Source organism: Mercenaria mercenaria, chromosome 2 (assembly GCF_021730395.1).
Source record: "Mercenaria mercenaria strain notata chromosome 2, MADL_Memer_1, whole genome shotgun sequence".
NCBI lineage: Eukaryota > Metazoa > Mollusca > Bivalvia > Venerida > Veneridae > Mercenaria > Mercenaria mercenaria.
Genome location: NC_069362.1, coordinates 45,646,984 through 45,659,725, shown reverse-complemented (window position 1 = coordinate 45,659,725; position 12,742 = coordinate 45,646,984). Strand labels below are relative to the sequence as shown.

The 12,742-nt window shown below is 34.8% G+C and overlaps 1 non-coding gene across 1 annotated transcript; it reads right to left on the bottom strand.

Annotated features, from left to right (window-relative positions):
* Nucleotides 1-12,203: 12,203 nt before the first annotated feature.
* Trnag-ucc (transfer RNA glycine (anticodon UCC)) lies at nt 12,204-12,275 on the bottom strand. The gene has a single exon. It is a non-coding gene; the product is annotated as a tRNA-Gly (tRNA).
* Nucleotides 12,276-12,742: the final 467 nt, after the last annotated feature.

The window sequence follows — 12,742 nt, the reverse complement described above, 5'->3', positions numbered from 1 at the left end:
TTGTGAATCATGCGGCCAACCTTACACTATTTATTGCATAATTGTTTACCATTATTGGCATATTTAGTCCTAGAAACGTTACCGGTTGAATACATTTTTATGAAATAAATTCTTTTTAAAGAGGAAGAGGAGATATTCAAGATCGATTTATTGTTTTGTTTGCTGCTGTTCAGTTTTGTTACACCTGCTTTTTCATTACATCAACGTGTCTGTGCACCACAGACCAAACCTATACGTTTCATCGACTATTAGCACCAACAATGAACCACATACAGACATAAAGGACATAAAAAGTAACTGCCTGCAAACAAATCAGTCCTTAAAATATATCCTTTACGTATATTCATGCGGAGAATGACTTAAAAATTTTCAAATGATACAAATTCCTTGATTCGCCAGTGGCCCCGCGTTTTAATTTCATTTGTTCCGCTCCTAATAACTCACAGGTAAAAGTAGTAATTTATGCATTTATATTTTGATATCTAAGATATTATACTTGCTCAAGTATTTAACATAAACAGAACAAAAGATACATTAAATATCAAGATCACAAGACGCAGCAGCCATTGTTATATTTGTTTATAGATTAGAATAGTTTGGTTTGATTGCCACTGTGCTAATATACTTTTTATTTTGTAATTAACGCTACATCAAAACAACAAGAATTTTATTAAATGTTAAAGATCAATAAGTGAACATTTGTTCCAGTAACATGAAACAAAGAAAAATGTAGAGAGTACCACTATCACTGGTAGAGTTCAATATTCTTGTTATGCATTATAAGCGTACTCAGTAATGCATGGATCATGTAATTAAGCCTTTAGATTTCTGCCCTAGATATATGATGGAGATTTTCCATTGTTCATGAATATAAATGAAAAATCAAAACATTATCAGAAGGCTTCCTAGAACGGATGTCATTCAGATCACTTTTGGCAAATAGTGTTAAGAATTCTGGAAAAACGAAAGTTAGAACCAATATATCTTTGTCACTTAAGTATATTTAAGATTTTAGCAAAACATGTACAAATGATATTGAAATATAGGACTTTGAGATATTTTTGTAGCAATTTTAAGATTGAACGGAAAATAAATGGATTATCCTCCAAAATCTCTTTTACTGACAGGCAAATCTTAATTCTCTACATTATCATATATATTTACTGGGATGCAACGTATTGAAAAAACATTCTTGATAACCTTTCTGTTCCGAATCAAATGATATTTATTTACTAAACGAAAATAACATTCAATACATAGATTTACATTAGGACAAAGTATCGTTTGTTTCTTTCAAATTTTCCCCATAACCAATTCAATACAGTTATTTGCTTTAGAACAACATAATAAATTATCAAAATTGAGTACATAAATAGATTACGTGGCCTCATCTTCATATATTTCTCAGAAATGTCAATTGTCATTGTTTTATTACGAACTTTTGGCACTGAGAATATAATCCATGAAAATAGGAAGAAGACACGGTTTCGTCTGCTGTCAATGGTTGTCTTAAAGTTAAAAAGGACAACGCAGTACTGGCAAAGAACCCGGTAAGATCCGTGGTAATAAAACTTCAGGACAGACTGTGCTCAAATCTTATTTTCATTTTTAACATATATCAATCAAATATTTATTTTTGTTGTGTGTATCAGTGAATAAAACTTTGATTATTTCGCCTACAGAAAGTTTAATCAACTGTCGCCACCATTAAATTGAACACATCTTTAACAAAAAGAAGTTTGAACTTACGTAGACAATAATACAGATGGTTTGATGCAATACAGTTGTATTCAAAGTATTTCTGTATGAGTAATATATATAACCGTGTTATACTCACCCCTTAACATGACTGGTAACATTTTCCGAAGAAGAGGTCAACTTTTCATAGTCAGCTATATTGTTAAGAAAGCGCTTTGTCCTGTTTATTGGTTTGTCAATATAATACCGCAGTTGTTCTAAATGATAAATAAATAAATAAAGTATTCTGACGAGAGGATGTCCGCAAAGCACAGATAACACCATAAGTGTCCGATTTAGACACAACAGTCATTAGATAGATCAGTATGGCATCTATATCTCTCTACTTTGCCTAACTATTTGTCCCAGGAAATAATGTAAATAACTTCATCAAATAATCAAATGAGTAAATTGTCCTAAGAGAAAATGTTATCATTTACTGACTCAATATTGTGACATTTTTCACTACATGACCGACACACTTATAGAATAGGCACGTTTTCCACATAAAAGAGTTTAATAAATGAACAATTGATAAGTAGGAATTGTAACGACGACAGATATTCGAACTACTACAGTTGGCGTATAATTTATTTTAACGAAAACAAACTTATTGTTAACAATGTGGGTGCATTTTGGTTCGAATTTGTTTTGACTGTAACTTAAAATCATAAAGCAACCGCCGTAGAAACATATAGCAGACGAGATGCTTCAAATGCGCACCAACATTACAGCTTTCATGATATTAACTCAAAAGAAGAAAGAAGGGAAGGAATATGCCGGGATAGGCAGGGGCCGGGGAGATGAATGGGACAGAAAAGTATCAACACTGATCAATATCTCCGCTGAAATTTTCTTTGATAAACACGTTACAAGTTACAAGATGGAATGCTTGTAGACAAATTATAAACACCTATGTTTTGATAAATATTCTTCTGAGATGAAATGTTAAATTGTTTTGGCAAAATGATATCCTTTCTATTGGGGTTATAACAGTTAACAATGAATTTGATGCTAGCTCTTGATATGTAAGCAAACATTTTATATTTGTTCAGACAGGTCATTACTCGTGAACTGATTTTATCCTAGGAATGTACGTTCTGCATGCATTTTATGTTAATATTAGGATCGTAAAGTTAACATTTCCTTTATAGTGACCAAATATAAAACATACATAGCATAGATACCTTTTCCAAATAACATTACTATTTTTATACAAGTTAAGATTATCTTGTCCGCAAATTCAAAGGAGTCACAGATCAAGCATTACGTATCTATATACAAATTGAATGTAAAACTGTCAAACGAACAGCAGTTCTATACGAGACAATATGTATTCGGATTATGGCAGAATTTGCAATGAAAGCAACTGTTAATCAAATTTCAAGTAGAACTTAGTGTGTGCTGACCTACCAAGCGCTATATCTAATTCTATTTCTGCCGAAGATAGACAAATAATAACTTTTCTATTATAACAACATACTTCTTCTTCTTGTCGTTCGCAATAACAACATACTTCACATGCAAAGGTTCGTTTGTCTGACAATCATGCAGACAATAAATTAATAAGTTTCAACATTCCTAGTCAGTGACTGTTTTTTGCAATAACAATTAAAAAAAATAGTACACCTCCGATTCATCAGTTTCCTTATACAGAAGGCACTTCGTTTGCTTTTTAGTATCCCCAATAAGAAGCCGCCATTTATTTTCAATTTTTCATGCCACTATATTTTCTATTTTCGTAGACTTATGTCACAACGATCCGTCATCTAATGTCATTCGCTAGAACATTACATCTTGTTTATCAAGCTGAAGTTCAAATTAAACAAATTTAACGTTAGGTTAGGAGCGATGCATCACTCTCTTTTATATGGTATTGATAAAATAGGCACAAAGACCATTCACTACATACCAGTGCTAAATTTATGTGAATCACTTCACCACACGCAGAGATATTCAACCAAACATAATTATCTAGAACAATTGAATCAATCTAATTTGATTCGGATGGCACTGAATAAATTGGTCACAATTATTGAGAAACAACCTTAAACGAATTGTCTTAGGGCCAATGAAAGCGTTTTACAGCAGCAGCAGGAAAAAAGGGGGCCTCAGTGGCCGAGTGGTTAAGATCGCTGGCTTGAAATCACTTGCCCCTCACCGATGTGGGTTCCACTCTCACTCGGGGAGTTGAATTCTTAATGTGAGGTAACTACCATAGCTTTCTACAATCTCTTTCTCGTCGCCTTCACTTCGACCCACCATTTTTGTTTATCTGCACCTTAGATCAGCGTCTGCAAAATTATCCTACCTAGATATATTGTCCTACCTGCTCCGAACTGTTATCCTAGGACTAAAACCGCGAGAAATTTTAACTTAAATTTCGTATGTGCTTACATTTCGTTAGTCTGTCAACCTGCCGTGAAGTACTCTACATGCGAAATTTACACGATATTTATCGTTCAAAAACTTTCGGGGGGATCGTTAAATTTCGCAACTACGCGTATTTCTTGACCTAGAGAGAAGCGATAATTATCGCGTGTTACAAGCGAAATTTAAGGTGGCCCGAAAAGGACACCATAAATACCCGATCAGAGAAGTAACATCTGGTAGTTACACAGAAAGCAAAGAGGCATGAAGGTAAGACTACAGAAATCAGCATCTTCTTCATAACAGTAACCATCGCCACTGTACGCAACATATTTTTTATTAAATGCACTGCTGAAGTTACAATAACCGACTAAATAGTCATCATAGTTACCATTGAAGTGTATGTAAACGGCTTTTTATTACTATGTTTTAACTGCTTTTATTCACAGCAATATTAGATAAAGGAGCAACTGAATGCCGACAATAAACTTAATCGGCCATGTAGTTATAAACTCGTTATGAAAATTACATCGATACGATCACCATACTGCTGAATACACTGTGACTGCTTTAACGTATAGCGTAAATTCAAATATATAACTTCCGTGAGTTTCGTATTTTTCCGTTCGTTGATTGTTTCCTGTATGTTGTTCATGCTTGTTTAAACATCATTTTCACCAACACAATATCTAAAGGTAATTATCATACCAAGTCCGACTATTTTTGCCTTCAAAATGTTCTTAATAAGAACAACATGATACCATGTTGTTCATATTGTTACTTTACAAAACAGGTAGTCACCTATTTCTTAATTAGTTGTCGTAGAAACTTAATTGCGCATGGCACAAAACCACAGTTTTCTGTTAATTCTCCCTTGGTAATAAACCTGTTCATACTTACGCTATATAACTACTCGATGCAATATCCAACAGAGTAAAATCATGTTCTTAGCATTTCTACCTAAAAATAGTTACCACTGGTCGTTCATTCACCTGATATACCAAGTAACGCCAAATGTAATTTCCCAAGTAGACAGTTATATTTAGACAGATACATCGCAAAAAGGCGTCTATTCATAGCAAATCTCTTGATTCGTGTTATTTGGAGGAGAATACGAAAAAAGGGAGAGTTCCTATGTCTGAAAATAACGGTTTTGTTTTTATGAGCGTGTGTACATTTCTTTAACAGCCGTTGAGGTATCCAGTATTGGATGTGTGAGGCTCTTGCTCCATGATTCTAGTACATATTTTAGTATTCTTATATTCTAACGGATTGTATCCAATGGCAGCAGTAAATATTCAGTCAATAAAAAATGAAACTGGTCAATGTCACTTAAAACCTATGTACTTCAATAAAACGGGACCTCTATTGCTCAGATGTTTAGGCACTTGATATTGAATCCATTGACCTTTACCGATGTGGGTTCGAAACCTAATTTGGGGTGTAGAATTCTTCATTGGATGAAGCTATCGACCCAGCTGGCTTATGGTCGTTGATGTCCACTCATTCCTGAAACAATGTGCGAGGGTGGAAACCGAGGCCTCCCTCAAAAAGCCGAAATAAATCACCATATGACATAAAATTGTCTCCTCCAGTCTTAAATAAAAACAGTCAGTCACAGGAAGTGTTAGATAAACGTGCATTAGACAATGTAAAAAATTGAACTTCACGTTGTTACTATATACACTGACTGCTTAATTTCATCTGGAAAAAAATCAGTTTTCAAAACTGTTAAAATGGGAAAATCGAACGTTGTTTTTTCTAAACCTCAACGTGAAGTTTCCGTTTTTTTCCAACGAAAACGTGCTCCTTTGAAAACTGAAAGAAAAAACAATGGTCTTTCGCACCGGTGAAATACGCGATTCAAATATTACATTTCGGTATATAAAGCGTCTTACATATGTCAATCCCCGCAAGTTCGTGATCACCGGAAGTTCGTGACTTTCATTTAAACATTACCGCGCGTGCACCTGCGAGATGAAAACAACAGACGATAAATAGGTCATGACGTCAAAATGTCACCGTAATATTTTCCTCTGAAAATGCGCTTTATATAGGTTAATACGCATTGTTCAATATCAGATCATTAACAAAAACATATGTTCTACAATTCCCAAACATTTTCCTTGTATTAACACCATTTTACACCCCCAAAACCACAAATAAATTTTTACGAACCTGTTCGTCTGATTGGTTTACATTTTCACATTGACAGCGTCGTTTAGAAATAAAGCTGTGTTTAAGGCCAAATTAATAAATCCTGGCCAATTGTACCCATTCCCGTTTACCTACAAGCAAACAGAACTTATTTCCTTTTTTTTCAGGCAAAGTCAGTGCACCTGAAGCACAAGTACAGAGCATATTCGCCCTCAGCTTTTCAAAAGTGTTGTAGAAAATTGAACTCCTGTTCAGAGCAAGTAGTATGTATGGGATGCCCCAGCAGACTCTTAGAAACAGGGTATTGGGCAAAATAGACCCAGAGTGTGTAACCATTGGGAGTGAACCAACATTGAGTATGTATGAAGAGGCAAAAATAGTGCAGCATATCAAAACTATGGCAGTCGATGGTTATGTTTATACCATGCAAGAATGTTCAGACATTGCCGCTGCGTATGCTGTTAGTCTTGGAAAAAGAACCAGGGACAATCCTTTGACATTAAGGTGCATGGACGATTTTCGCAAGCGTTGGCCAGAAGTAAAAGTTTCTAATCTTAGAAGTGTTGAACATGTCAGAGCTAAAATGGCTAGTGAAACAACAGCGAATGCATACTTCAGTAACTTACTTGACACTCTCACCAAATATGACCAACTTGATAAGCCACACAGAATATTTAATGTGGATGAGATGGGAATATCTCTTTATCATAAACCACCCCATATGATTTAGGGGCCCACCTGTAGTTACTACAGGTAAAAGCAAAACCATAACCATACTAGGTTGTGAAAATGCTGGTGGCATGGCTATACCTCCTTATTATGTGTTCCCTAGGAAACGTATGCTCCCTGAACTTCTTGCAGGATCTTCTCCGGGTACAGCTGGCACAGTTAGCGAGTCAGGATGATCTTACAGTGCAGTATTTAGGAAATACATTGAGGAGCATTTCCTTAAGTACTTACCTGGTGGTAATAGCAAACCTGTTCTGCTTCTTTTGGATGGACACAAGTCCCATGTTTCAGTAGACTTGGTGGGCAAACAGTCATAACATTATAATTTTTGTTCTTTCTGCCCACACTTCACGCATACTCCAGCCCCTTGATGTAGCAGTGCTTGGTCCGTTCCATGCAACAATGAGTGTTACAAGTTTATGCGTGTTACTTCTGCTACTTCTGCTACCATCACTAGACAATGTTTGCAAGCTTGCATGTAAAGTTTACGTAAAAGCATTGTCCAGTGAAAACCTTCAGTCTTCACAAAGACTAGAATATTTCCCTTAGACAAAGGTGCAGTTGCAAGAGAAAGTCTTATTCTTGCAGTAGTGTTTCAGTGTGACAGTATGGACACTGAGAATGCTGATACAGACAGCCAGGCTACAGTTAAAGGGGGTAATTTATTGGGAGAGTAGATAGCAGGGGATTTTCTGTTAGAAAGAGAGTTGACTCTGAAAAAAGTTAAAAATGAAAAAGCAAAGCAGAAGCCAAGAAATACTATGAGTAGGATTGTGTCTGGGAAAGAGGTAACAAATCCGTCTATACTTGAATCTATGAAACAACTTGAAGTAAATCAGAAAGGTCATAAAACGTTACAGTCAACGAAATGCAGTTCAGTGAAAGGTAAATGTGTAAAAAATGTAAATTTGAATGTTGAACCGCAGCCTGGTCCCTCCCTCATTAGAATAGATGATGACCCATCTTCAGATTCTGATACTGGTCAAGTTAATGAAAGTGAGCTGTGTTGTGTTTGTTTGAGATTAGAGTCCACTGGACTGGCCAAAAAGAAATCTATTCTATTTGTTCAATGGGCACAATGTGATGGTATAAATAACCATGTTCCATGTAAACACTGGACTCACCTGTGCTTCTGTACTAGTAAGAAAAGCTTTGACAAAAATGAAAAATTCTTTTGTCCTCACTACTCTTCTTCTAACGAAGAGTAACTGACTGATATATTTTGTAAAGAAATATAGTCTCGCATGTTTGGCAGTTACTGTTTAATTGTTAATTATTTGCAGTTATATCTTAAACAAACAACACTGAAAACACTTTTAATATGTATATTGTGGCCTAACAAGGGAGACTACTTCTAATGTCACGAACTTAGGGAGGTAATTCTTATGACAGTATGGAACATGGTGACCTACTTTGAAGTATTTTTCTGCGTCAATTTGCTGGCATTCTAATTTGGATCAACGGAACTGGTGGAAGAAAATAGATTCTATTAAGAAGTAAGTGCAAATTGGTAAAAAAAAATACTCCATTGTGATTTATAACATGATGCGTTGTTTGTTTATATATAGTCACGAATTTCCGGTGGGCTAGGATACATAAACAACATAAACATAATACCTTGTTCAAACAGAATATTCGACCTATTTGTATTATCATTTCGATGATCATTTCATCATAATTCATCAAAAGATGTTCAGATCGGCAAGAACCCACTCCTTCCTTGCGGATTTATCATGGAAAAGTCATATGTACTGTATGAAAAGGTTATAGTTCGTAGAATATTGACCAGAATTCGATATTTGTAATAATTAATGTCAGTTCATAATGCTGATAGCATTAATGTCTTTCACAAGCGACATAAGGGATCTCTGTGTCATCCACTACTAATATATATCATTGTAAAGCAGAGATTTACTCAGTATGATGCATTCATTTACCACAAACCGGACGGGACAATAACTATGATTTAGGGGCCCACCTGTAGTTACTACAGGTAAAAGCAAAACCATAACCATACTAGGTTGTGAAAATGCTGGTGGCATGGCTATACCTCCTTATTATGTGTTCCCTAGGAAACGTATGCTCCCTGAACTTCTTGCAGGATCTTCTCCGGGTACAGCTGGCACAGTTAGCGAGTCAGGATGATCTTACAGTGCAGTATTTAGGAAATACATTGAGGAGCATTTCCTTAAGTACTTACCTGGTGGTAATAGCAAACCTGTTCTGCTTCTTTTGGATGGACACAAGTCCCATGTTTCAGTAGACTTCAGAATTCGATATTTGTAATAATTAATGTCAGTTCATAATGCTGATAGCATTAATGTCTTTCACAAGCGACATAAGGGATCTCTGTGTCATCCACTACTAATATATATCATTGTAAAGCAGAGATTTACTCAGTATGATGCATTCATTTACCACAAACCGGACGGGACAATAACTCAAACAAACAAATTATAAAAATGAAGGAAATGTCAGTATGTCATATGTGCAAGAATATTTTACAAGCCTGATATTTAAAATCAGAACTAATGCTACGTATTGAACATGAATATTCAAGCAAGTAACTAGCAAAATACATGTCTAACCATATCTATATACAACGTGTGTACCATTTGAAAGACAGTTTCATAGCATATAGGTGTGTGCGTGTGTGGGGGGGGGGGGGGGGGGCGGGGGGGGGGGGGCATTTCTCTACATTATATGACTTATTACCCGTATAACCAAGTCATCGTATTATTAGATGCAAGATACAGGTACTGTAATTTATTTCATTGCCGTTAATGTTGACTAACAGTATAACAAAAAGTCGAATGAACTGTTTCTTATTCAAAATATCAATATATGTTAGGTTTGACGACAAAATCTATTAACTGGGCTCGTGAACGGTTTCAAGACCACAAGCCTCTTAAACTTATGCAAACACATCAGGTTTAAGATCAGTATGTCATTGTAAAGCAAATGTTACGACCTTGAGACAGGTATGTAATATTTTTTATTTGAAAAGAGATAAGCAATAGTATAACTTGAACAAAATGTGATAAAAAATGAAGGAAATGTCAGTAGGTCAGATGTGTAAGAATTTCTTGCATTGTTCACATTTAAAATTAAAACTTATTTCACGTATAACATGAATGACTAAGAAAATAATTATCACTAATACACGAATACGCTGTATATTGTGACTGAACATAGGTTCTTTTATTTCAATATACAACATTTGCAACATTGAAAAAAACATTTTCGTAACAAAGGGGATTGGCGAATTTCTATATTAAATTTGACTGTGTAACATTCTTATGTGTTTGCCTTCTCATTCATTCTGTTTAAGATCATACACTGTCTTTGCAGATTGGTTTCGATCAAATTAACAAGAGCATACTAAGTTACATGTTTCCGGTATAACCAATAAAATCTGAAAAGTAGATAGTCATAGTATCATTAGATGCAAGATATAGTAATTTATTTCATTGCCGTTAAAGTTGTCTCACAGTACAGCAAAAAGTCGAATGAACTGTTCCATATCAAATATTAATGTATGTAAGTTTAAGTCGATAAACTCTAGCAACTGGGCTCGTGAACGGTTTCAAGACCATAAGCCAATACGACTTATACAAACAAACCAGCTTCAAGACAGTATGTCTTTGTGAAGCTAGTCACCAGTTTGTGACGTTTTCCATCCGGTAGTATAACTCAAACATGATATGATAAAAATGAAGGAAAGATCAGTAGGTTATATGTGGCAGAGAATCTTTTGCAAGGCCTACATTTACTGATCAGAACTTATAAATATCTATGCAAGTAACTAGCAATTTGAAAATACATGTTTGCGCTGTACATTGTGACTTAACATAAGTTTCATCATTTACCTCATTTTCATAGAATAAAAAGGGGCGGGGACATTTCCATAGGAATATGCCTGTGTAACGTCCTAATGCGTTTGCCTTCTATTTCATTGTGTTTAATATCACATATTGTCTTTGAAGATTGTTTTTATTGTTTGCAAATTAACATCAGCAGATCTAAGTGGTATTATACCAATATAACCTTGTCGTAGTAACACTAGATGCAAGGTATAGTAAGTTATTTCATTGCCGTTGATTTTGACTCACAGTATAGCTATGATCCATAATTAATAGATCAATGTATATAAGGTAAGTCGGCAAAATCGAGTAACTGGGTTCGTGAACGGTTTCAAGACCACAAACCACTACGACTCATACAATCAAACCAACTTTAAGATCAGTATGTCATTGTAAAGCTATCGTTTTGAACTTGACACCGGTATTAACATTTTGCATTTGAATATAGATAAGCAAAGAGTAAGGCTCTAACAAAATATGATGAAAAAACGAAGGAAATGTCAGAAGGTCAGAGTATTTTGCAAGACTCACAGTTTAAATTAAATCTTATACTACATACTGAACATGGATACTTAAGCTAGTAACTAGCAAAATACATGTCCACGGTCCATGCCAACATTATGAGTGAACTTCAGTCCAACCCTTTCGATATACAACTTGTGTAAAATTTTTAACACACTTCCATAGCATATTCGGGGTGGGGATCGGGGAGAAATATTTCTATATAAAACTGTGGAACATTCTAATGTGTTTGCCTTCTCTCTCATTGTGTTTAAGGTCATATATTGCCTTTGTCGATTTATTTGTAAATCAACAGCAGCATAACTAATTATTGTACATGAATATGTAAGCAAGTAACAAGCAGAATCCTGTGAACTCTAAAGTGTTTGACTTCTTTTGCATTGGGTTTTAGATCATATATCGACTTTGAAGATTGATTTTGTTCATTGACAAATAAACAGCAGCAAATCTATGTGGTATATTACCCGTAAAACCAAATCATTGTATCTTAAAATGCAAGATATAGTATTTTTCATTTACCTTAACGTTGACTAACAGTATCGCATAAGTTAAAAAAACTACTCCATATCAAATATAGACGTATGTGCAGTAAATCGATAAATTATTCACTATTTCTGTCGTTAAATCAATTTGTTTGAAAAATTCACTTTTTCAAGCAGGGCCATTATTTTCATTTCAGCATGAAAAACAAACTATGTATTAAAGCTATATCATTATAACATTAAGAAACAAGAAAAAAAGAAAGCAGTATCAATTGGTTACCATCTCTTCAATCCATGTATGGCCCGCTTTTTCAACAAACACTGCTTTAAAAATAAAACATTTTGCGTCGGCCGGGAATCGAACCCGGATCGACTGCTTGGAAGGCAACCATGCTAACCTTTACACCACCGACGCAACTGAATAATAGAGGATATAAGATCATGTGAATTTTGTTTATTCAACTTGATAAACTTATATGAGTTTGAACATGTTGAACTAGATCAGGAACACTGAGAGAAAAAGAACAACTCTGCAACTATTACTCAGCATGCTATAATTAGACTTACTTGAACGGGAACAAAATGTAGATTAATGATCCGGAATTTGCAAAAAACCGATACAGTCAAAGCCTTTCAGCCAGGAATTTCTTTTCCTAGTCTGGATCTAAAAATTGTATCAAGGAGTATAATTTCCCATGTAAAAGAATATGCAGTACAGCAAATCTTATTTGATTTATGTAAACCACTTTATTTTCTGATTGAAACACACATTTTCCTGATTAATTCACTGGAAAATACATTCTTTGACAAAACACTTATTTTCATAAGTTTTTTTTGTGTACGTTCATTGGAATGCACCTTATCCACTGAAATATTAAATTT